We start from the raw sequence: 22,500 nt of genomic DNA on the forward strand, positions 1-22,500 counted from the left end.
CTCTCCCTAGCGGACATGCGCGGAGGACAAAACGATTGTCACCCGTTTCCGGTCTTTCCCGAGGCCCAAACTTCTCCTAACAAACAGCCACCGTTTACTTACATTCAACGCAGTGTCTTCATAGAAGAACCAGTGTAATATACTTAATCTCAAACATAACCGGAATTTCCCGAAAGAACTTTATTGATTTCCTAGAGGAAAAAAAAACGATATAACACTCGCTTATCGTCTTTTACAATCCCATGAAAACAAAGGTGGCAGAATAACACTGGCGTACTTAAAATAAAAGACCCCACTAACTAAAGAAAAAAAAAGAGCTTTTATATAGTGCAATATCCACTAAACGTGCTCAAATCGTTTTACAAGGGGTCCCTGGCCAACAGCAACACATAACATGTAGGACGAGACATGACGCCTGTCAGGCGATATTACACATTTTTGGGACAGAGACAACGCTGTTAATGGCCAGGTACTCATTTTACACCTGAGTACGGTGAGAGAATGTGAGTAAAGAGCCTTCTCCAGGGACTCAACTATGCGCCGAGCGAGGCTCGAACCCAGGACCTTCCGAACCGAAAGCGAGTGTCATACCACTAGACCACATAGCCGCACTACTACACATTTTCTAAAATTTGGCCAGAAAACAACTCGTCTCTCAGCTCTCAAACATCGATCGATTACAATGACCTTTAACATAATATCAAAAATCTCTCAAACCTGGGACTTCTTAGTAGTATTCCTTTAAAGTCCCGTGTTTGAGGGGTTTTTGTTTTGTTTTTGTTTTGGACAGATATTATATGTGACTCCTCGTCTAAAAACGGTATTAAGTCGGGATGATTAATATGCTGAAGATGGAATTTGTAGCCAGAAATATCATGCTTAAGTTGAGTTCATATGCTTTATAGAGGAGAATGAATATCATATTTTACTGTGGTAAATACCAACGTTTCATATTTTTGACCATTTTGACTAAAATTTTACTTTTGAGCATCTGGTCCATCCCGACATAATACCGTTTTGAGACGAGGGGTCACATATTATTTCAAATAGATAATACGTAATATTCACCATGACCTGGTAATTAGTTTTAAAACCCGGGACTTGAGAGAAGTCTCAGGGTTGACAGTATTTGCCAAATGTGACCTATCGCACAAAAACCGACGTGCACTTATTTGCAGGTCTGATTACCAAGTTGCTTATGGGTTCATTGTTGTCATGGAAATATCAACAAACAACAAAAAGACGCAAATCGTTGTTCATTCCAAAGGATAGCAAATAATTGCCATTGACCGTTTCAAGCTAAAGAAACCGGGATAAACTCCAATGGCTACATGGGCTTAATGGCTCTGAAGGATTCCTGGAAAAGACTCTTTACATACATTCTCTCACCGTAGTCAGGTTTAAAATGAGTACCTACCTGGCCGTTAACAACGTTGTCTATCTGTCCGAAAAATTGTAAAATTGCATAACAGGCGTCATGTCTCGTTCTACTTGTTTAGTGTTGCTGTTGGTCAGGGACGCCTTGTACAAAGCTCTGTTTTTGGCGTGGTACCGGTCTGAGAATCTGGGTTACATTTTATTCGTGTTTAAAATGGAGTTACGTCTGCCTTAGGATTGATAGATAGAATGAAGTTGACGTCACTCAGGTCTTTGTTATTGTTTTGGTTGTTTTTTTTGCCATCCATGTTTATGAGTAATTGGATTCAGTAGTCTGATGTCACGTCGCCCAGCAACGGCGGCCATCGTGGTTCTACTCAAAGAAAATCGGTACTTTTTATTCTTCATGTTGGCTATAACTTTTCATATGTCTTGTGATCAGAATGTGTAAAAGCAAAGTTTGATCAGATTTATAATGTTTTTTTCCCCTCTGGATACGCTTTATACTCGTCGGAGAAATATTTTATAAGGGCGTCCGCCATTGTTCCGATAGATTAGAGTTACCATGCGTCATTACGAGGGAAGTGACGTCATGACTGTTTAAGCGTATTATTCATTTTTTGACAAGGTGACACATGGACATGGTGGTACACACTTCTTCAGTTCTGTATCGTATCTTTGTGCGGCCATAATAATATTGTCTCGTGGGATGACAAAAATTTGTTTAGGAGAAAAAGAAGTGAAAGGGAGTCGGAAGGGGGTGAGGAAAGAAATAAATGAAGAAAGAGAGAGAGAGAGAGAGAGAAGATAAAGATGGACTGGAGGAGAGAATGAAAGGAAGACTGAAAATAACAAAGAGCGGAAGATATTATATATATATATATATATATATATATATTTTATATATATATATATATATATATATAGAGAAGAGAGAGAGAGAAGAAATATTATATATATATATATTATTATATATATAAGAGAGAGAGAGAGAGAGAGAGAGAGAGAGAGAGAAAAGAGAAAGTATATATATATATATATATATATATATATATATATATATATAACATATTATATATAAATATATATTATATATATATATATATATATATATATATATATATATATATATATATATAATATATAATTTTTTTAATTTAGATTTTCAAAATTAAAATAATAAAACTTTGCCATCAAATTCGAGATGAAAGAGTTTTAATCTTTTTCTTGACTGTAACTTTATTCTCTGGCGGCTTCTTGGCAAGCTATTAAAACGAAATGGAATTTTTGGCCAAAACTCACTAGCAAAACGCCTTTTACAAATTTGGACAGGGGATTTTAATTTTGAATTTTGAATTTTGAACTTTTGGCCCTCGGCGTTGTAGTCTCATGGTATGACTGACCACACACGTTCGGGTCGGAAGGTTCAGGGTTCGAGTCCCAGTCTGACCAGCGCATAATTGAATCCTTGGAAAATGTTTATTACTCCCATTCTCCCACCTTAAAAGAAAATAAATGAGCATTTATATAGGTCACTATCCACTAAACGTGCTCAAAGCGCTTTACAAGGGGTCCCTGGCCAACAACACCACTTAACATGTAGGACGAGAAATGGCGCCTGTTAGGCGATATTAATTTTTTTCGGATAGAGACAACGCTGTTAACGGCCAGGTACTCATTTGACATCTGAGTACGGTGAGAGAATATGAGTAAAGGGTCTTTTCCAAGGACTCAACTATGCGCCGAGCGAGGCTTGAAACCAGGACTTTTCGATCCACTAGTCCATATTATAATAGTGCGGTAATTTTAGATGTCTGTTTGATACTTGTAGTAATAGTAATTGTCATCATTTTGTGGCCAAATATGAATTTAAGACATTTTGTAAGAATAACGATCTTTTAGGTTTCTGTTTTATACTGCCGTAGTCCGTACTCTGGAAAAAAAAAACATTTTTAAAAATTTGGCCAGATAACTCGTCCTTCAAATATCGATCGATTTAAATGACCCGCGTCTTGACAAACACTCTAAAGCCTGGGCCTTTATCAAAGACTTGGCGAAGTCCCAGGTTTGAGAGTTTTTGCAAAGATGAGGGTCATTTAAATCGATCGATAATTGAAGGACGATTTTTCTGGCCAAATTTATAAATATGGGTTTTTTTCAGAGGACTTCAAGATCTAATTGTATTATATAATTTTCTTGCAAAAATGAATTTAAGCCATTTATAAGAAGAGTAAAGTTATTTGAGTTGTCTATCTGACATTACTAATAACAATTTTCTGACTAAAATATTGTTAAGTCATTTCGTAGAATTTAAGTCGGTGATTTTAGTTGTCTGTTAGATTTTGTAGTTTCTGGCCAAAATATACTTATGCCATTTTGTAAGAAGAGTTAAATTTAGTCGCCTGTTTGATTGTGTAATCAACGTGTCTGGACAAGATACAATTAAGCTATTTCATTAACTTAAGTTCATTAATTTAAGTTGCCAATTAGATGTTTGTGAAATATTTTTCTGGCCAAAATGAATTTAAGACTTTTAGTAATAGTGATGTAGTTTTAATAATAATAATAATAATAATAATAATAATAATAATAATAATAATAATAATAATAATAATAATAATAATAATAAAAATTAATAATAAATTAATAATAATAATAATAATAATAATAATAATAATAATAATAATAATAATAATAATAATAATAATAATAATAATAATAATAATAATAATAATAATAATAATAATAAAATTAATAATAATATGCATAGTAAAATTTTCTGGCCAAAAATAATATATTTAAAATTAAGCCATTTTGTAAGAATTCAATTGATAATTTGAGTTGTCTACCCGATTACAATTTCTAAATCTCTTCAACTGAAGTAAATAAAGGTGTAATGACGGATCATGGAATACCTGAATGGCGCCAGACCTGGTTACACCCTTTGTGCCTGGGATTTCGAAAAGGTATCACAAATTGACGTTAATTTGACGTCGGCTATCTATATAAAAAAAAAACTAGATATAGGAGATTAGCTGTAGTAAAACGAGAAAATTGAGTGATATTGAAATTGAGGGGGAGAGAAATGAGTTGTGGGAAAAAAAAAGAGGTGGGTTGGGATGGAGTGGGAGATGGGGGAAAGAGAGAGAGAGAGGGGGGGAGGGGGGGGGGCAGACGGGGAGGAAGGAGATGAAAATGAAATGATATTAAAATTGGGAGTTACAAATCGATTCGATAGTCTAATGTCACGTCCGCCCAGCAACCAGCAGTTAGGTTCTAAATAAAAAAATCGGTATTGTTTATTTTTCATGCTGACTGGAACTTTTTCACATGTCATGTGATCAGAATGTATAAAAGTCAAAACATGATCAGATTTCCAATGTTTTTCTCCTCTGGATACACTTTTATGCTCGTTGGAGAAGTATTTCATAAGGGCGTTAGCCATTAATGGTCCCATAGTTTAGAACCAGTTACTAAGTTACTATGCGTCATTACGAGGGAAGTGACGTCACGGCTGTTGAATCTTATTAGGGAGCAGGCACTGCTGTAAGATAAAGATCTATGGGGGAAAAATGTGTCTATGAAACAGTGGCAGACAGGACAAGAAAGGAAAAAAAAGTAGCCCTTCAGAGCCATTGGACCCATGCAGCCGGAGTGTATCCCAGTTTCAATAATGTGAAACGGACAATAGCAATTACTTGCTATCCTTTTGATAGGACGCTAGTCTATCGAAAAGTACATTCTACGTAAAAGATCACTATTTTTTTTTACCCAATTTATATCGCTAGACCAAGACTCCACATTGGGGGGAGGGGGCGGGGGGGGGGGGGGGGGGAGGGGGAAGAAACACAAAACGAGAAAATCCAAACTACATTACAATTTTTTGCAAGCAGACTTACAAAACGACAATTGAATCAAGGGATTACAAAAAGACAGATAATGAGCTAATTTGACTTTGTGAAAGGAATTTTACAACATGTAATGTCAGACGCCGGTAGAATCCCCTCTGGAATTCACATATATTCTTAAACAAACAAATTTTAATGGATAATTACCCATCTTTACCTGAGTCGATCAATCCTGAAAGATGAGTCATCATACTAGTCTCGTGTGTTTATTTGTGTGAGAGGGGTTAGGGGGTGGGGGGAGGGAAAAGGGGGGGGGGGGTGGGGGGGGGGGGTGGGGGTTGTGCGGCTATGTGGTCTTTTGGTATGATATTCGCTTTCGGATAGATCGGAAGGTCCTGGGTTCGAGCCTCGCGCTCGGCGCGTAGTTGAGTCCTTGGAAAAGTTTCTTTACTCACATTCTCTCACCATATTCAGGTGTAAAATGAGTACCTGGCCGTTAACAGCGTTGTCTTTGTCCGAAAAATTATAATATCGCCTAACAGGCGTCATGTCCCGTCCTACATGTTAAATGTTATTGTTGACCAGGGACCCCTTGAAAGCGCTTTGAGCACATTTAGTGGATATTGCGCTATATAAAAGCTCATTTTAATTTTTTTTAATTTGTTTTACTTGGTAATAACTCAGATAAGAAAAAAAATTATTGAAAGAAAATAACAATAAAGCCCAGAATAAACTTCAACTTCTATATTGCGCAATGTCAAACATGACTATATTGCGCAATATCAAACATGAATATCTATTATTACGAAATATGCACAGGATTACGAAATGTTGACTCCAATTTCAGAATAAAGTCATTAAAACTTATTGAAAATGAACATTGAAGCCAGACAGTTACAAAATTATTGAGGATTTTGAATTGTGTTTTTCAACCCTGTAAGCTAGAATTGTTGATTTTTAACGTTATCTATAGTGACTACAGTAGGGGAGAATTGTTGATTTTGAACGTTATCTATAGATAGTATGAAGTTGGCGTCACTCTGGTCTTTGTTATTGCTTTTTGCTATCCGCGTTTATGAGTAATTCTCACTAAACTGTATTAACCTGACAATAAACGTTCAATGATACACATAGTTTTGTGTGTTGGTCCGTGTTACTTCCGGATGGCAAGTGTGTGAGTGTCTTAGCCAAGTGCATACTAAATATAGCGACTACAGTAAGGGAGAATTGTTGATTTTTAACGTTAACTATAACGACTACAATAAGGGAGAATTGTTTATTTTTAACGTTAACTATAGCGACTACAGTAGGGGAGAATTGTTGATTTTTAACGTTAACTATAGCGACTACAGTGAGGGAGAATTGCTGATTTTTAACGTTAACTATAGCGACTACATTAAGGGAGAATTGTTGATTTTTAACATTAACTATAGCGACTACAGTAGGGGAGAATTGTTGATTTTTAACATTAACTTTCGCGACTAGAGTAAGGAGAATTGTTAATTTTTAACGTTAACTATAGCGACTACAGTGAGGGAGAATTGTTGATTTTTAACGTTAACTATAGCGACTATAGTAAGGGTGAATTGTTGATTTTTAACGTTAACTATTGCGACCTTGTAAGGGCGAATTGTTGATTTTTAACTTTAACTATAGCGACTACAGTAAGGGAGACTTGTTGATTTTTAACGTTAACCATAGCGACTACAGTAAGGGAGACTTGTTGACTTTTAACGTTAACTATAGCGACTATAATGAGGGAGACTTGTTGATTTTTAACGTTATCTATAGTGACTACAGTAGGGGAGAATTGTTGATTTTTAACGTTATCTATAGATAGTATGAAGTTGGCGTCACTCTGGTCTTTGTTATTGCTTTTTGCTATCCGCGTTTACGAGTAATTTTCACTAAACTGTATTAACCTGACAATAAACGTTCAATGATACACATAGTTTTGTGTGTTGGTCCGTGTTACTTCCGGATGGCAATTGTGTGAGTGTCTTAGCCAAGTGCATACTAAATATAGCGACTACAGTAAGGGAGAATTGTTTATTTTTAACGTTAACTATAACGACTACAATAAGGGAGAATTGTTTATTTTTAACGTTAACTATAGCGACTACAATTTTTATCTCCCAAAAATTACGAATTTTTCGATTTCCAGGTAGGCAGGTCTGCAAAGTCCACTAAATCAAGAAGTAAATAGATAACAACAAGAAATGAAGTGAGTAGGAAAGTGCCAGAAGACAACAGAGAATAAAAACTTCACGGCGGCGATAAGGACTCGATCGAACCCGTGACCTTACTGGTACGACAACTCCGCCTGGCCAGGGAGATTGTGACTCTAACGTATGAGCTATACACGACCCACCCAAAAAGTCGCTTCAAGCGTGTTGCTGTTGTACATGGACCCTTTGTAAAGCGCTTTGAGCACGCTTTGTGGATATAGCGCTATATAAATGCTCTAGTTTTATATATATATATTATATATATATATATATTTATATATATATATATATATATATATATATATATATATATATATATATATATATATATTTATAAAATGCTCTAGTTTTTGGGGTTTTTTTTAGTTTAAAAACAAAGAAAAGGATTGAGAAGCTCTGTAAGCTGTCTGAGATACTTCAGACAGATCACGCCAGTAATTTGATTATTCAAAGGAATTTTACAACATGCAATGTCTGACTCCAGTATAATCCCAATGGAATTCTGGCATAGCACTAGACAATAATGTTAAAAAGAGAAACAAAAAATATTTTTTAAAAACAAACAAAAACAAAACAAACAAAAAACAAAGCAACAACAACAAAAAAGTGAAAAAAATCAGCTTTTATATAGCGCAATATCCACTAAACGTTTTAAAATTATTTTGTTTTCTTACTTAACGCAGAAAAACAGATGAGGGTGCAATTTTTCTTTAGTTTTTATTCCAAATAATTTTGTAATGGAGTTATTTTGAGGCGAATGGTGGGTCCAGGCTTGAGCTCTAAACTTGAGCTTTGATATAGCGCAATATCTACTAAACGTGCTCAAAGCGCTTGACATGGGGTCCCTGACCAACAACAACATCATGTAAAATGTAGAACAAGACATGGCACCTGCCGTTAGGCAATAATGCAAAAATAATTTCAGAAAGAGACAACTTAACGCTGTGAACGGCCAGGTACTCATTTTACGCCTGAATACGGTGAGAGAATGTGAGTATAGATTCTTTTCCAAGGACTCAACTATGCGCCGAGCGAGGCTCAAACCCAGGGCCTTCCAATCCGAAGTCGAGTCTCATACCACTGACGATTTTTTCAAATTATTTTGTTTTCTTACTTAAGGCAGAGAAACATAATATGAAGATGCAAATTTTCTTTAGATTTTTTCCAAATAACTTTGTAATGGAGTAATTTTGTGGAGAATGTCACAAACTTACATTTTGCGGGCACAAACTGAACTATCTACAAAATAATTCGAGAGCGACAGAAAAGGAGAGAAAGACAAACTAAGATGATTTAATTAAAGGAGACAAGAAACTAGAACAGATAATTAAGTAATTTGATTTGTGAAAGGAATTTGAAAACATGCAATGTCTGACGCCTGTAAAAGAATAATAAAACCCTAGTCGAATTCCGGTATATTCCTGAACAAACAATCTTGGTATTTAATTACCCATCTTTACCTGAGTCTTATAAGTTAGATGACTCACCGTAATAAATTGTTAAGATCAAAATAAATTTAAGTATTAAGTGCGGCTATATGGCCTAGTGGTATGACACTCGCCTTCGGAACGGAAGGTAGGTCTTGGAATCGACCCTCTATCGGCGCATACTTGAGTGCTTGGAAAAGGCTCTTTACTCACTGTCTTTAACCGTACTCAGGTGTAAAATGAGTACCTGGCCGTAAACAATGTTGTCTCTGTCCAAAAAAAATTATAATATCGACTAACAGGCGTCATGTACCGTCCTACATAGTAAGTGTTGTTGTTGGCCAGAGACCCCTTGAAAAAGCGCTTTGAGAACATTTAGTGGATATTGCGCAATATAATTGCTATAGTTTTTTTTTTAAATTATCCATCATTACCTGACTCACCGTAATAAATAGCATTGTGATTATTTGAGAGAAAGTGTTAAGATAAAAATAAATGTAACTATTTTAATCAACCTGACGTCAACATTGCTTTAATCAATGAACGAGTCTAAATCATCTACAGCCTGGAATGTTTAAAATCCGTTGTTTTTTTTTTTTGTTTTTTGTTAGGGGGGGGGGGGTCACGTGAAATTCGTTTTATCCATAATTAGATTTGAATAAATCTAAGTATTCTCGGTTAATTTCATTTACTTATCTCACGGACGTAAGTGTGACCGAGTTATTCGGGATTGTTTGTAAACAGTGCATGGTGAGTTCGAAGTGAACTTTGATTCTTATTGAAGTGGTCTCTGGGAGAATGGCTCAGACGGTGTAATTTATGGTTTTCCTGACAAGTTAGTGATGATGATGAAGAAGGAGAAGAAGAAGATGATGATGATGATAATGATAATGATGATGATGATGAAGAAGAAGAAGAAGAAGAAGAAGAAGAAGAAGAAGAAGAAGAAGAAGAAGAAGGAGGAGGAGGAGGAGGAGGAGGAGGAGGAGGAGGAGGGGGAGGAGAAGAAGGAGGAGAAGATGAAAAAAGAGAGAAATAGAACAATAAGAAAAGAAGAAGGAGGGGGAGGAGGAGGAGTAGGATGATATTGATGGATTTGATGTGGACAAAGATGAAACAGAAAAGTACAAAGAGTGCGACCACAAAACAATAACGTTTTAAATGTTATGTACTTAATTTATTGAAGTCCAAAGCTGAAACTGCATCTTCCCAATGAAAAAAGCAACATTTTGATGTAAAGAATTAAGCTATCCAAGCTGTATAAAAATAAAGGGTCCGAAATATTTCGTCACTGGGAGTCCACAAGGGTCACAACTCTGGGTGAGTTTTGATTAACTCCGTTCTTCTTGATAAACACGTATTTAAATATTTGGTCAGAAAACTCTTCTTTCAAATATCGATCGATTTAAATGACCGTCTTCTTGCCGAAAACCTCTCAAACTTGGATCTCGTGAGGGATTCTGTGAAATCCCAGGTTTAAGGTTTTTTTGCCAAGAAGGGGATCATCTAAATCGATCGATATTTGAAGGTCGAGTTTGCTGGCCAAAATTTTAAATAAGTGTTTTCCCAGAGTAGGCCCATGACAATTAACTGGTCAGACCGGATGCTAATAATGACAAGAAAAATGACTTACCTGAAACGAAATTCACGTAGAAAATCCAGGAAGCTGAGTTGTTGTCCACCAGAAATTGTCCAGGACAAGTTCAAATATGATTGCGTTTCCTGCTTGACCAATGATTATAGGTCCTTAAAGTTCAGCACAGGCTCAAGTCATGAACGGTGCAGAATAAGAATCAATAAATTGAAATATCCCAAAATGTTTTCCAAAGAAACCTCAAATTTTTTTGTCGATGAAAATATCACAACACCAAGAAGACGTAAATTCTGTATCCGATTCAAGCACAACAATATAATATGATAAGGTATTTCAAATCAGAATCTTTGTTCAGAAATCTAGATATCTAAAAAAGCAAAAAACTCACTTAAGCCAAATTTAGTAGATTAAAGACAATGTTTAACAAAGTTTATTTTAATTTTACTTCTTAGAGACCAACAGACAATAATATATTTCATTCTTGAATATCTTTATGACTAAACCTACACTTCAATGTTACAAAGTAGGCTGACCTAGCTGGCACAAAGATTGTGCCCAATGATTTCGTATTTTTATACTGCGTTACGATTAAAATGTCATTAATAATTTTGATTTATTTCAACAAAATATATTTATTTAAAGATTCATCGCAAATCTTATCAAAATATTTGAATATCAACAGCAAGTGAAAGTTTCCTCTAACATTAAATATCTTGATTGATTTAATCCACCCACCAAGAAAAAGCCCAATATATTTTACAGTGAATGACATAATCAGTCGGATGGTGAAAAGGTTTGAACTGATATAATGCCACGTTTAGTTAGAAAGTCAATTTAAAAAAAAAAAATCAAAAATGAGTTCTTGTCATAAATGATTAAATCAACGTTTGTGTGTAGATACGTCTTCGGGAAATATCAAAGCTTAATTTCACTGCTAAATATTTTTTTACATCTAGTCAAGTTTAAAAAGTATAAACTTTGAGCAACCTTTCCCGTACATCTGATCATAACTTCATGAAAAATCACCCGATTTGATTCAAATAAAGATTAAAATGCTTTGATGAGCATATTCTTTCATAAAATGAAAAAAAAAAAATGCAAATCCAAAATTTTTGCCTTCCGACTGATTATGTCATGCACTGACATTAAATATAATTAATTTGCGTCTTTTGAATTAATCTATTAAACTTCAAAATTTTCTCACGTCTTATGATCTCAACTTCACCAGCCCGGATTCAACAGAGAGCTGGCTTAATCAAATCACGACAGAGTTCATGTTGAGTTGAATTATAATTCAAGGAGGACGATGTTGCCAGATTGAGCTTTCGTCTTAAGTCTTGTAGTTTGAGGTGATAACATTTCCGCATACTCATGGTTGCACTTGTTGAATGACCTCTGACCTGATCTGACCTGATCTGACCTGATCTGACCTGACTTGGTCGATTCAAGTTTTTTTTTTTAAATGTTAATTTGTAGATTTATTTATTTATTCCAAAAGATGAAGGGAGAGGTTTATAATTCTTGTCACATTCAAACATCTGAATTAGGATCTGGTTGTGTTCAGGCTAATCACGATGACAGCAGCAATGTTGATGAAAGAAGCACAATGTTTTCATTACAAACATCTCTCAATGTCCCTGTAGAGTATACTATTTATTACAAAGAGCTTTACTCCAAGTATTTTGATACTCAGTATCACGTAGATTTATATTATGAGAGCCTGTGTCAGGGGGGAATAATCCCAGTACAATTTAGAGCATATTTCTAAAACAACAAGTACAAAATAATAATAATAATAATAAAGCAGCAAAAATAATATATTATCAGTAATGGTTCAATTCCAAAATGGCGCAATTCTAAAAATTTAGAAAATAACGTCCAGTTGTTATCACGTGATAATAATATGACCTCAAAATGTACAGTAAAGCAGTTAGCTCAAAATTAAAAAAAACAGGGACCGTTTTTGTTTTGATTATTGAATTCGGCGTCAACTTGGATTCAGATTAGACCTAGATATAATCGCAAAATGTAGAGCAAAATATTTATTTTTTTCATTTTATGTCGCGTCTTCTGACGGCGAAGGCGAAGGTCACGCTGAGTGTTGATATTAGAAAACTAGTTGTTGGAGATATTCAAGAGTCTTTGGATTGTAGGTGATGGTGTTACGACAATCCTGTTATGGTCCTGGTGTTGTGATGAAATCTGGAACAGATAGAAATGAGAACATATAGATTTATAATAATAATAATAATAATAATAATAATAATAATAATAATAATAATAATAATAATAATAATAATAATAATAATAATAATAATAACAATAACTAACACAACCAGTCAAAAAAAACCACCAGATATTGTGATGTAATATTTCACAACGTTGTATCTGCCCCAAGGGAAAATGCCTATGACATCGATATTGAAAAATAAATAGTCGCTGTTATTCGATACCCTCATGGGAGCGCGTAATCGCCTCGCCGATCACAGTGAACGGCACCCCAGGGAAAGACACGAGACCCCTGTTTCTTTGGTGTGTATCTCATAATATATTTTTTAATGTGTCCGGTTTGCTCAAAACAAAAATGCAGTTACTTAGGGTATTGATGTTGTATGTGTGTGTGTGTGTGTGTGTGTTTGTGTGTCAGAATACTGCCCTCTTTGTGTTAATGGCAGCCATGTTTTTTGTTTGTTTCGTTTGTGCTTCTGGTATTTGATATTACTTTGGATATATTATGTACTTTAACATTGAATGGTGGTGGTTGGTTGGAGGGGGGGGGGGGAAGTGTATATATCTATATATTATTTAACTATTCATCTGACATATATCAGTCTATCTATCAATCTATCTATTTATCTATCTATGTATCTATTCATCTGATATCTATTTATCTATCTATCTATCCAACTATCTATCTATCTATCTATCTATCTATCTATCTATCTATCTATCTATCTATCTATCTATCTATCTATCTATCTATCTAACTATCTATCTATCTATCTGCCTGTCTACCTATCTATCTATCTATCTATCTTTCTATTCATCTGATATCTATCTATCTGTCTATATATATATATATATATATATATATATATATATATATATATATAGTTTTTATATGTTGATCCGGTATACTACCGGATGACAATGTGATTTTCATAGTCAAGCGCATACTATCTAAAAAAATACAAAGCTAACTAAAATACAGCCATTTTTAGGATTAGAACTCACTAAATTGTATCAACCAGACTATAAACTTTGAAGGTTGTAAGCAGCTTTGCCTGTTGGTACGTCATATCCGGCTGCCGGAAGTTGTGAGTATGTTTACCTAAGCGATTAGCATTGAAAATAACCTTTTGTGACGTTGGGTCACGGTTAGAATTGTCTAGACAATGTAACCAGACCTGCCGACTGGGAAATGTAATCATTCGTTGTTTTTAAGGGTATAAAAAACAGTAGTCGCTATAGACAGTATGGGCTTGCCTAAGCAGCTCACAACATTGTCATCCGGAAGTTGTTTGTTTTTGTTTTTAAGGGTTTTACGGCGCTTGCAACACATTTAGGTTATATCAGCGCAGTAAAAAGGAAGAAAATGGGAAAGTAAAAAGTTCTGGAATTACAATTAAAGCACCCAAGAAAAAGAAAGACAAAAGGGGAACTAGGAACAAATAGGGATCAGATGTAGATTCCAAGAGCATACCACCAATGTACTTAGTTTGAGATAACCTATAAGTCTCATCCGGACACAAGCACAAAATCCAACAAAGAGGAACACACTCAAATGCTTACATTATACATTAAAAATAAAAATAATAATACATAACAGAGAGATGATTTACAAGGAAAAAAATATCATCTCCCAAAACAATAACTATGCATTCGACTGTTTCCCTCCCAGCTAGGACTCCGGTCAGGGCCAGGACAAAACCAAGTAATCTCATTCCAAGACAAAGACAGAAAGCATGTTGGAAAATAGATATAAGGGGATAGAAGACAGTATGTACCTCCCTGCCCACTATGGGAGGTCAGGATCCCCACCCAGCATCCGGAAGTATAACGGACCAACACACAAAACTAAGTGTAACCATGAACTTTTATAGTCTGGATAATACAGTTTAGTGAGAAATACTCATAAATGTGGATGGTAAAAAACAATAACAAAGACCTGAGTGACATCAACTTCGTTCTATCTATAGATAACTTTAAAAACCAACAATCTACAAGGATTAAATAAGACATTTCAAAATCGATAAAGCCTATTATAACCTGTTCATTATTAGCCATCCGAAGGACTGGTTACATACACACTACACTTCCAATGATTTTGGTACCAGAAGAATAGATCCAAAATGCTAATTGAAACTCCGTGATTCAGGCTTTTCTGGTTGATAATTACAGAAAATGAAGTGCGTGGCTATGTGGTCTGGTGGTATGACACTCGCTTTCGGATCGGAAGGTCCTGGGTTCGAGCTTACGGGCTCGGCGCATAATTGAGTCCTTGGAAAAGGCTCTTTACTCACATTCTCTCACTGTACTCAGGTGTAAAATGAGTACCTGGCCGTTAACATGGTTGTCTTTGTCCGAAAATATTGTAATATCGCCTAACAGGCGTCATGTCCCGTCCTACATGTTAAATGTTGCTGTTGACCAGGGACCCCTTGTAAAGCGCTTTGAGCACATTTAGTGGATATTGCGCAAAATAAAAGCTCAATTTTATTTTTAGAAAAGAGCTAAAAGACAATGGACCAGGCGGAGTTTTCGTAGCATTAAGGTCGCGGGTTCGAGCCCCCATCGCCGAGAAATTTGAATCCTTTTTATTGTCTTCTGGCACTAATTTACTCACATCATTATTGGTTATTATCAATAAGTGACTGCTCCACTCACTTTTCTGAATCAATATCGTAAACTGACCGGAGAATGACGTCAAAAGACAAGTCTTTGGCCACAAAAGAAAACAAATCGTGAGTTGTATTCAATAGTTCAACCAGTGAGATCACTTGTTTCCTTGAGCACTACTAACGACAATTCACTAGACGCTGCACAAATTTAAAAAATGACGTCAAACTATAAGTCTTAGAGGGTTCTAGTGTCAAGCTATATTCGTAGCCATCGTAAAGTTATAGCCTAACACTGACCATAAAATGACGTCAAAATGCCAGTCTTTTGCCACAAAAGAAAACAAATCGCGAGTTGTATTCATGAGTTCAACCAATGAAATAACAAGTTATTCCATTGGTTGAACTATTGAATACACTCACGATTTGTTTTCTTTTGTGGCAAAAGACGGGCATTTTGACGTCATTTTTTAGTCAGTATCAGGCCATAACTTTACGCTTGTGTCAAGCTATAGATAATATGCGCCTGGCTAAGAAGCTCATAACATTGCCATCCGGAAGTATAACGGACCAACACACAAAACTGTGTGTATCCATGAACGTTTATAGTCGGGTTAATACAGTTCTGTGAGCATTACTCATAAATGCGGATGGCAAAAAACATCAACAAAGACCTGAGTGACGTCATCTTCGAACTATCTATAAGTTAACGATGGCTACGGTTCTAGTGTCAGGCTATATTACGTTAACGATTGCTTCTACGGGTTACCTAGGCGTGACACCAATGTGAAAAGGTGGGTAACATTACAACTAGTATCTTTTAAAAAAATTTTCCACTTTGAACCCAATGTCTGTGGAGTTGGAGAGAATCATTCGTTCTAAAGGAGAGGCAGCAGGTGTAACGATTTGTGGCGTCGTCTTTGTGTTTTATGGTCTCACCTGGATTCCTGGTTTTGTCTTTTGGAAAATCGTTGTGGAATCGCGATGGAAAACGTTCGTTGACGCAAGCTGTTGCTTGATGGATTGAGTTGTTTTTGTTGTTGTTGTTCTTTTTGGCGGGGGGGGGGGGGTGAGAAGGGAAGGGGGGGGGGGGGAGTTTTGAGAAGGGAAGGGAAGGGTGGGGGGGGGGGGAAGTTTTGAGAACGGAAGGGAAAGGTGGGGGGGGGGGGGAAGTTTTGAGAAGGGAAGGGAAGGGAAAGGTGTGTGGGGGGGGGGGAGGAAGTTTTGAGAAGGGAAGGGAAGGGTGGGGGGGGGGGGGGACTTTTGAGAAAGGAAGGGAAGGGTGGGGGGGGGGGTGTCCTATCGTACGCTGAAGAGACTATAAAAACAAAACAACAACGCGTAATAAACAATTTTGTCCAGGGAACTCTTCTTTCAAATATCGGTCGATTTAAAATGACCTTCACCTTGGCAAAAACTCTCAAACCTGGGAATTAAAGGAAGACTTCGCCAAGTCACATGTTTGAGAGGTTTTTTTTTTTGGGGGGGGGGGGATTTTTTTCCGGTCAAGATGAGGGTCATTTAAATCGATCAATATTTGGAGGACGAGCTTTCTAGCCAAAATTGTAAATACCTGGGTTTTATTTTTCTTCGTAGCACGATTGGTAGCTGGGATGTGAGAAAGGGAGGGGGATGGAAGGATGGGAGGTGGGGGGGGGGGGGAAGAGAGGATGGGAGACAGGAAGGGGATGGAGGGATGGAAGACAGGCAGGGGGGGGGGGATTGGAAGGATAGGATACAGGGAGGGGGTGGAAGGATGGGGGGGGGGGGGGTTAGGTAGGTGAGATGAGGTTTTCGTGGTGATTAAGAAGAGCAGGGCTGAGATGGGAGAGACCATTACACCCAATCCACTAAGTATTTAGCCACTGACTCAGGGAGCCATCAAATTCTGCACGAGATGAGTTTTTCAGTTTTCCCAATTTTCTAAGTCCCGAGTCAGACCGTGGTCTTTGTAAACCGCATGGCCGGAAACTGACCAACAAATGACGTCAAAAGACAAGTCTTTGGTCACAAAAGAAAACAAATGTTGAGTTGTATTCAATAGTTCAACCAATGAAATAACTTGTCTCCTTGAGCTCTATTAACGACTCACTAGACGCTGCACAACCAAAAAAAAAATGACGTCAAACTATAAGTCATATATGGTTATAGTGTCAGGCTATAGATAGTAGGCCCTTGGCTGAAAGGTTCACAACATTGCCATCCGGAAGTGTAACGGACAAACACACACAACTTTGTGTAACCATGAACGTATATGGTCTGGTAAATACAGTTTAGAACTCATAAACGCGATGGCAAAAACAATAACAAAGACCTGAGTGAATTCAACTTCGAACTGTCTATATGTTAACCATGGCTTCGGTGTGCTCCGGGCCTTAGTCTCAGACATTTCTATTACCTGGAATCTCGTTGCCAAGACCCAGTGGGCGGTGGCAGTTAAACGGTAACCATTCATACTGTCATACTCTGGCATGGAGAGAAAAAAAAAACAACATATTTTAAAATTTGGCCAGAAATATCCGCCTTCAAATATCGATCGATTTAAATAACCCTCATCTTGGCAAATAAAAAATTTAAATAACTCTCAAACCTGGGACTTTAAAAGTCCCAGGTTTGAGAGTTTTTTACATTTTTTATTTGCCAAGATGAGGGTTATTTAAATCGATCGATATTTGAAGGAGGATATTTCTGGCCAAATTTTAAAATATGTCCCCCCCCCCCCTCAGACAATCATAGTAACTACCTGTGCGGGACGTTCCCTACTTAAACATGAGTCGTGATGAAAACCCATTCAATCCTCTAACGTTTTCTGATGAAACACAATTTTATCAAAATTGGGCCCAAAAAAAAAATTTGACCCTTCGCCTCAAAACGGTATTAAGTCGGGATGGTTAAGATGTTGAAAATTGAATTTATCGCCAGAAATATCAGACTTATGTTAAGTTCGTATGATTTATTGAGGGGAATGGATACCATATTTTAGTGTGCTAATGCCAATAATTTATATTTTTGACCAGTTTAACATTACATTCGGCCTTTAAGCATATGGTTCGTTCCGACATAATACCGTTTTGAGACGATGGGTCACAAATGTACTTCAAATATAGATAGAATGAAGTTGACGTCACTCAGGTCTTTGTTACTTTTTTTTTTTTTGCCATCCACGTTTATGAGTAATTTTCACTAAACTGTATTAATCAAACTATAAACGTTCAAGGTTACACATAATTTTGTGGGGTTTTTTTCCGTTATACTTCCGGATGGCAATTTTGTGAGCTTCTTATCCAATACTACTTATAAGCCAACGTCACCCTCCGCCTAGCCGAGAGAGAGAGAGAGAGAGAGAGAGAGAGAGAGCGAGAGAGAGAGAGCGAGAGAGAGAGAGAAAGAGAGAGAGAGAGAGAACAACGAGCGGTCGGATAACCGACCGAGCTATCTTGTATCTCTCTCTCTCTCTCTCTCTCTCTCTCTCTCTCTCTCTCTCTCTCTCGGCCAGGCGGAGGGTGTCGTGTCAATTGGATCCTGAGTTTGGCAATGACTCCGTGACTTTTTATTCTCTGATTTCATCTGGCACTTCTCCGTACCCTATTTTTCTCATCATTACTGATACAAGTGCCCGCTCCACATTATTTTTTTTCCTGGATTGCTTTGACCGTAGCCTTCATAAACTAATAGCCTGACAAGGACCAAAAATATTATGTCCATATACAAGGACGCCTGAAGTATTATTATTATAATTTATTGAGAACTAATCACCCAATTGAAACGTTAAAAAGAGCAGAATGCCGCCAACTTCATTCATAATATAGTTGGGGGTCATTTTGATTTTTACTAATACTTGATTATTGGGTTTTCTGACCAAAATAAAAGATTTTGTTTTGTTTACTTATAATATAGATAGTATGCGCTTGGCTCAGAAGCTCACAACATTGCCATCCGGAAGTATAACGGACCAACACATAAAACTATGTTTAACATTAAACGTCTATAGATAGTTCGAAGATGACGTCACTCAGGTCTTTGTTATTGATTTTTGCCATCAGCGTTTATGAGTAATGCTCACTGAACTGTTTCAACCCGACTATAAACGTTCATGGATACACACAGTATTGTGTGTTGGTCCGTTATACTTCCGGATGGCAATGTTATGAGCTTCTAAGCCAAGCGCATACTATCTATAGTCTGGTTAATACAGTTTAGTGAGAATTACTCATAAACACGGATGGCAAAAAACAATAACAAAGGCCCGAGTGACGTCAACTTCATTCTATCTATATGAGTAAAATCTACTCCCTTTCTCTTCCTTTCAATGAAGTAGGTACAGCTGTTTTGTCAGAAAATATTTCTATCCTATGAATAGATCTATAACTAATGACTTTAGCAGAGCTGGAATACGGTATTACCTCCAAAGGTATCATTTGAATCATTCTGATTGTGAGAGAAGTAGAATAGAATAAATGAAACTAACGTCTGCCGGTTCTAAGTCGAGCTTTGAGCTTGAAGTTTTATATAGCGCAATATCCACTAAACGTGTTCAAAGCGCTTTACAATAGGTCCATGGACAACAGCAACACTTAACTTGTAGGATGAGACATGACGTCTGTGAGGCAGTTTTACAAATTTTTTTTCGGACAAAGATAACGCAGTTAACGGCCAGGTGAGAGAATGTGAGTAAAGAGCCTTTTCCAAGGACTCAACTATGCGCCGACCGAGCGAGGCTCGAACCCAGGTCCTTCCGATCCGAAAGCGAGTATCATACCACAAGACCACACAGCCGCACCCCCCCCCCCCCCAACCCAAAAAAAAAAAAAAAAAAAAAAAGACAAAAAAAAAAAAAAAAAAAAAAAAAAAAACAAACAAACAAAACAAAAACAAAAAATTAAACTCGCTTTGAATTTGATCCCTTTCACAACAGGCAGGTTATGAATCAACTTGTTGGTGTCTTGTTCATCCATTTTGAGATCGCTGTCTTGTTCATCCATTTTGAGATCGCTGTCTTGTTCATCCATAGCGGTCTTGTTCATCCATTTTGAGATCGCTGTCTTGTTCATCCATTTTGAGATCCCTGTCTTGTTCATCCATTTTGAGATCGCTGTCTTGTTCATCCATTTTGAGATCGCTGTCTTGTTCATCCATTTTGAGATCGCTGTCTTGTTCATCCATAGCGGTCTTGTTCATCCATTTTGAGATCGCTGTTGTTCATCATTGAATCCTGTCTGATTATCCATTTTAGATCGCGGAGTACTATAGTGGATAGTTCAAGTGTGTCACTCGGTTTTTGGTTATTGTTTTTTGCATCGGCTTTTGAGATTCTAACTAACTGTATTACTGACTATAAACGTTCAAGGTTACACATAGTTTTGTGTGTTAGTCGTTATACTTCGGATGGAATGTGGGTTTTAGCAGGCATACTATTAAATGAATACCCAGGTCCTGGTACGTCCTAGGATATAGTACCGTTTGATGGATATGGGTTTCATTTGTGGCTATAAATAGAATATTCAGTGCCTTGTACGTCCTAGGATATAGTACCGTTTGATGGATATGGGTAACATTTATGGCTATAAATAGAATATTCAGTTCCTGGTGCATCCTAAGACATAATACTGTTCGGATTATATTTAATGTGGCTATCAATGTTATATGTTTAGCTAAAATACTCACAACACCCGCCAGTCGGCTATAACGTACGTGACAACAACACACACAAAACTATGCATGTAACCTTAAACGCTTATCAGTCTCAATGATTGATAGAATTTAGTGAGTAGTGATCAATAAAATGGCTGTCTAAAAAACAAGAACAAAGAGTTGAGTGACGTAAGAAGTCACAACAGTAAAGTAAAGTAAAATTTATCTTTTTTTTTCAATATCTTAAAACTGAAAATAGAGTAACCTTGCTTAAAAATAAAAAAGATAATATTATTATGATTTTCCATTGTGTAATACGGTAGAAAGACGGCCTTTGAGCATCTTGTAATGTGAAATCCATTCTGGTCTGTCTGATAAAGGGAAAATGGGAAGTAATCATTAATAACAAAAAAAAAAAAAAATATAAAGAACGGACGAAGGTGGGTGGATATGTGTGTGTATGCGTGTGTGTGTGTGTGTGTGTGTGTATGTGTGTGTGTGTGTATGTGAGGGGGGGGGGGGGGCTGGTATGGGAGGAGGTTGTCTAGTGTTGACGGTAGGGCGGGGGTATGGAGAGTTGAGGTAGAGAGAATAATAGTATTTATTGTGACATATTATTATCGTGCGACAATGGGGTCTAGAGGTAAGACACCCGCCTCCGGATCTGAAGGTCCTGGGTTCGAGTCCCAGTCCGAGTGGCGCGTATTTGAGTTCTTGGAAAAGGATCTTTATCGCATTCTCTCACCGCACTCAGATGTAAAATAAGTACTTGGCCGAGTCTATGTCGGAAAAAAACCCCTGTAATAAAGCAATAAGTTCCGTTTTCACGACAGACGGATCAAAACTCTGAATTTTAACATACGAGCTTTGCACATGTTTTTTTTTCTAATTTTGGGCGGGTCAGATCTTTGATGACATCACCATGTTTAATTTAATCTTGGGTCGGATCTATCAGACAGACCTCACTCTGATGTCGTCATCAGATCTCTGGAACCGCCCAACATTGAATAAATCCTGGATTTGTTATTCTATCTTGTAGAATTTAATAAGCGGTTAGGTACGGTGATGACAGACGTCATGCATGCTCGATACGATTCAATAGTCTGATGTCACGCCGCCTGGCAACGGCGGCCATCATGGTTCTAAACAAAGACAATCTGTACTTTTTATTTTTCCTGCTGGTTTGAACTTTTCATATGTCTTGTGATCAGAATGTGTAAAAGTCAAAACATGATCAAATGTATGTGGTTTTTTTTCTTCTGGATACATTTATACTCGCCGGAGAAATATTTCATACGGCATCCGCCATTGTTCCGATACTTTAGAGCCAGTGTTACTAAGTTACCATGCGTCATTAGGAAGGAAGTGACGTTACGACTGGTGAAGACTATTGTCTGGAAAGAATAATTTATAAGTTTGTCACATCGATGGGCTGATGTCGTGATGATTCTTTAAAAAATAGAGTTCTTATGTAGCGCAATATCCACTAAATGTTCTCAAAGCGCTTTACAAGGGGTCCCTGGCCAACAGCAACATTAAACATGTAGGATGGGACAT

The 22,500-nt window shown here is 36.9% G+C and overlaps 1 protein-coding gene across 4 annotated transcripts in view; it reads right to left on the reverse strand.

The window, feature by feature from the left end:
- The window catches only part of LOC144958362 (muscarinic acetylcholine receptor gar-2-like), a 488,871-nt gene that overhangs the window by 257,045 nt on the left and 209,326 nt on the right, over window positions 1-22,500 (reverse strand). For all 4 annotated transcript variants that reach the window (XM_078890317.1, XM_078890315.1, XM_078890316.1 and 1 more), the window contains 2 exons: window positions 11,679-12,676; window positions 10,514-10,841 (listed from right to left, as the gene is read on the reverse strand). The gene's annotated coding sequence lies outside the window, so the exon portion shown is untranslated. The remainder of the gene's footprint in view (window positions 1-10,513; window positions 10,842-11,678; window positions 12,677-22,500) is intronic.

Source organism: Berghia stephanieae, chromosome 12, assembly GCF_034508935.2.
Source record: "Berghia stephanieae isolate SIO BIC M18660-M18661 chromosome 12, UCSD_Bste_1.3, whole genome shotgun sequence".
Lineage (NCBI taxonomy): Eukaryota > Metazoa > Mollusca > Gastropoda > Nudibranchia > Aeolidiidae > Berghia > Berghia stephanieae.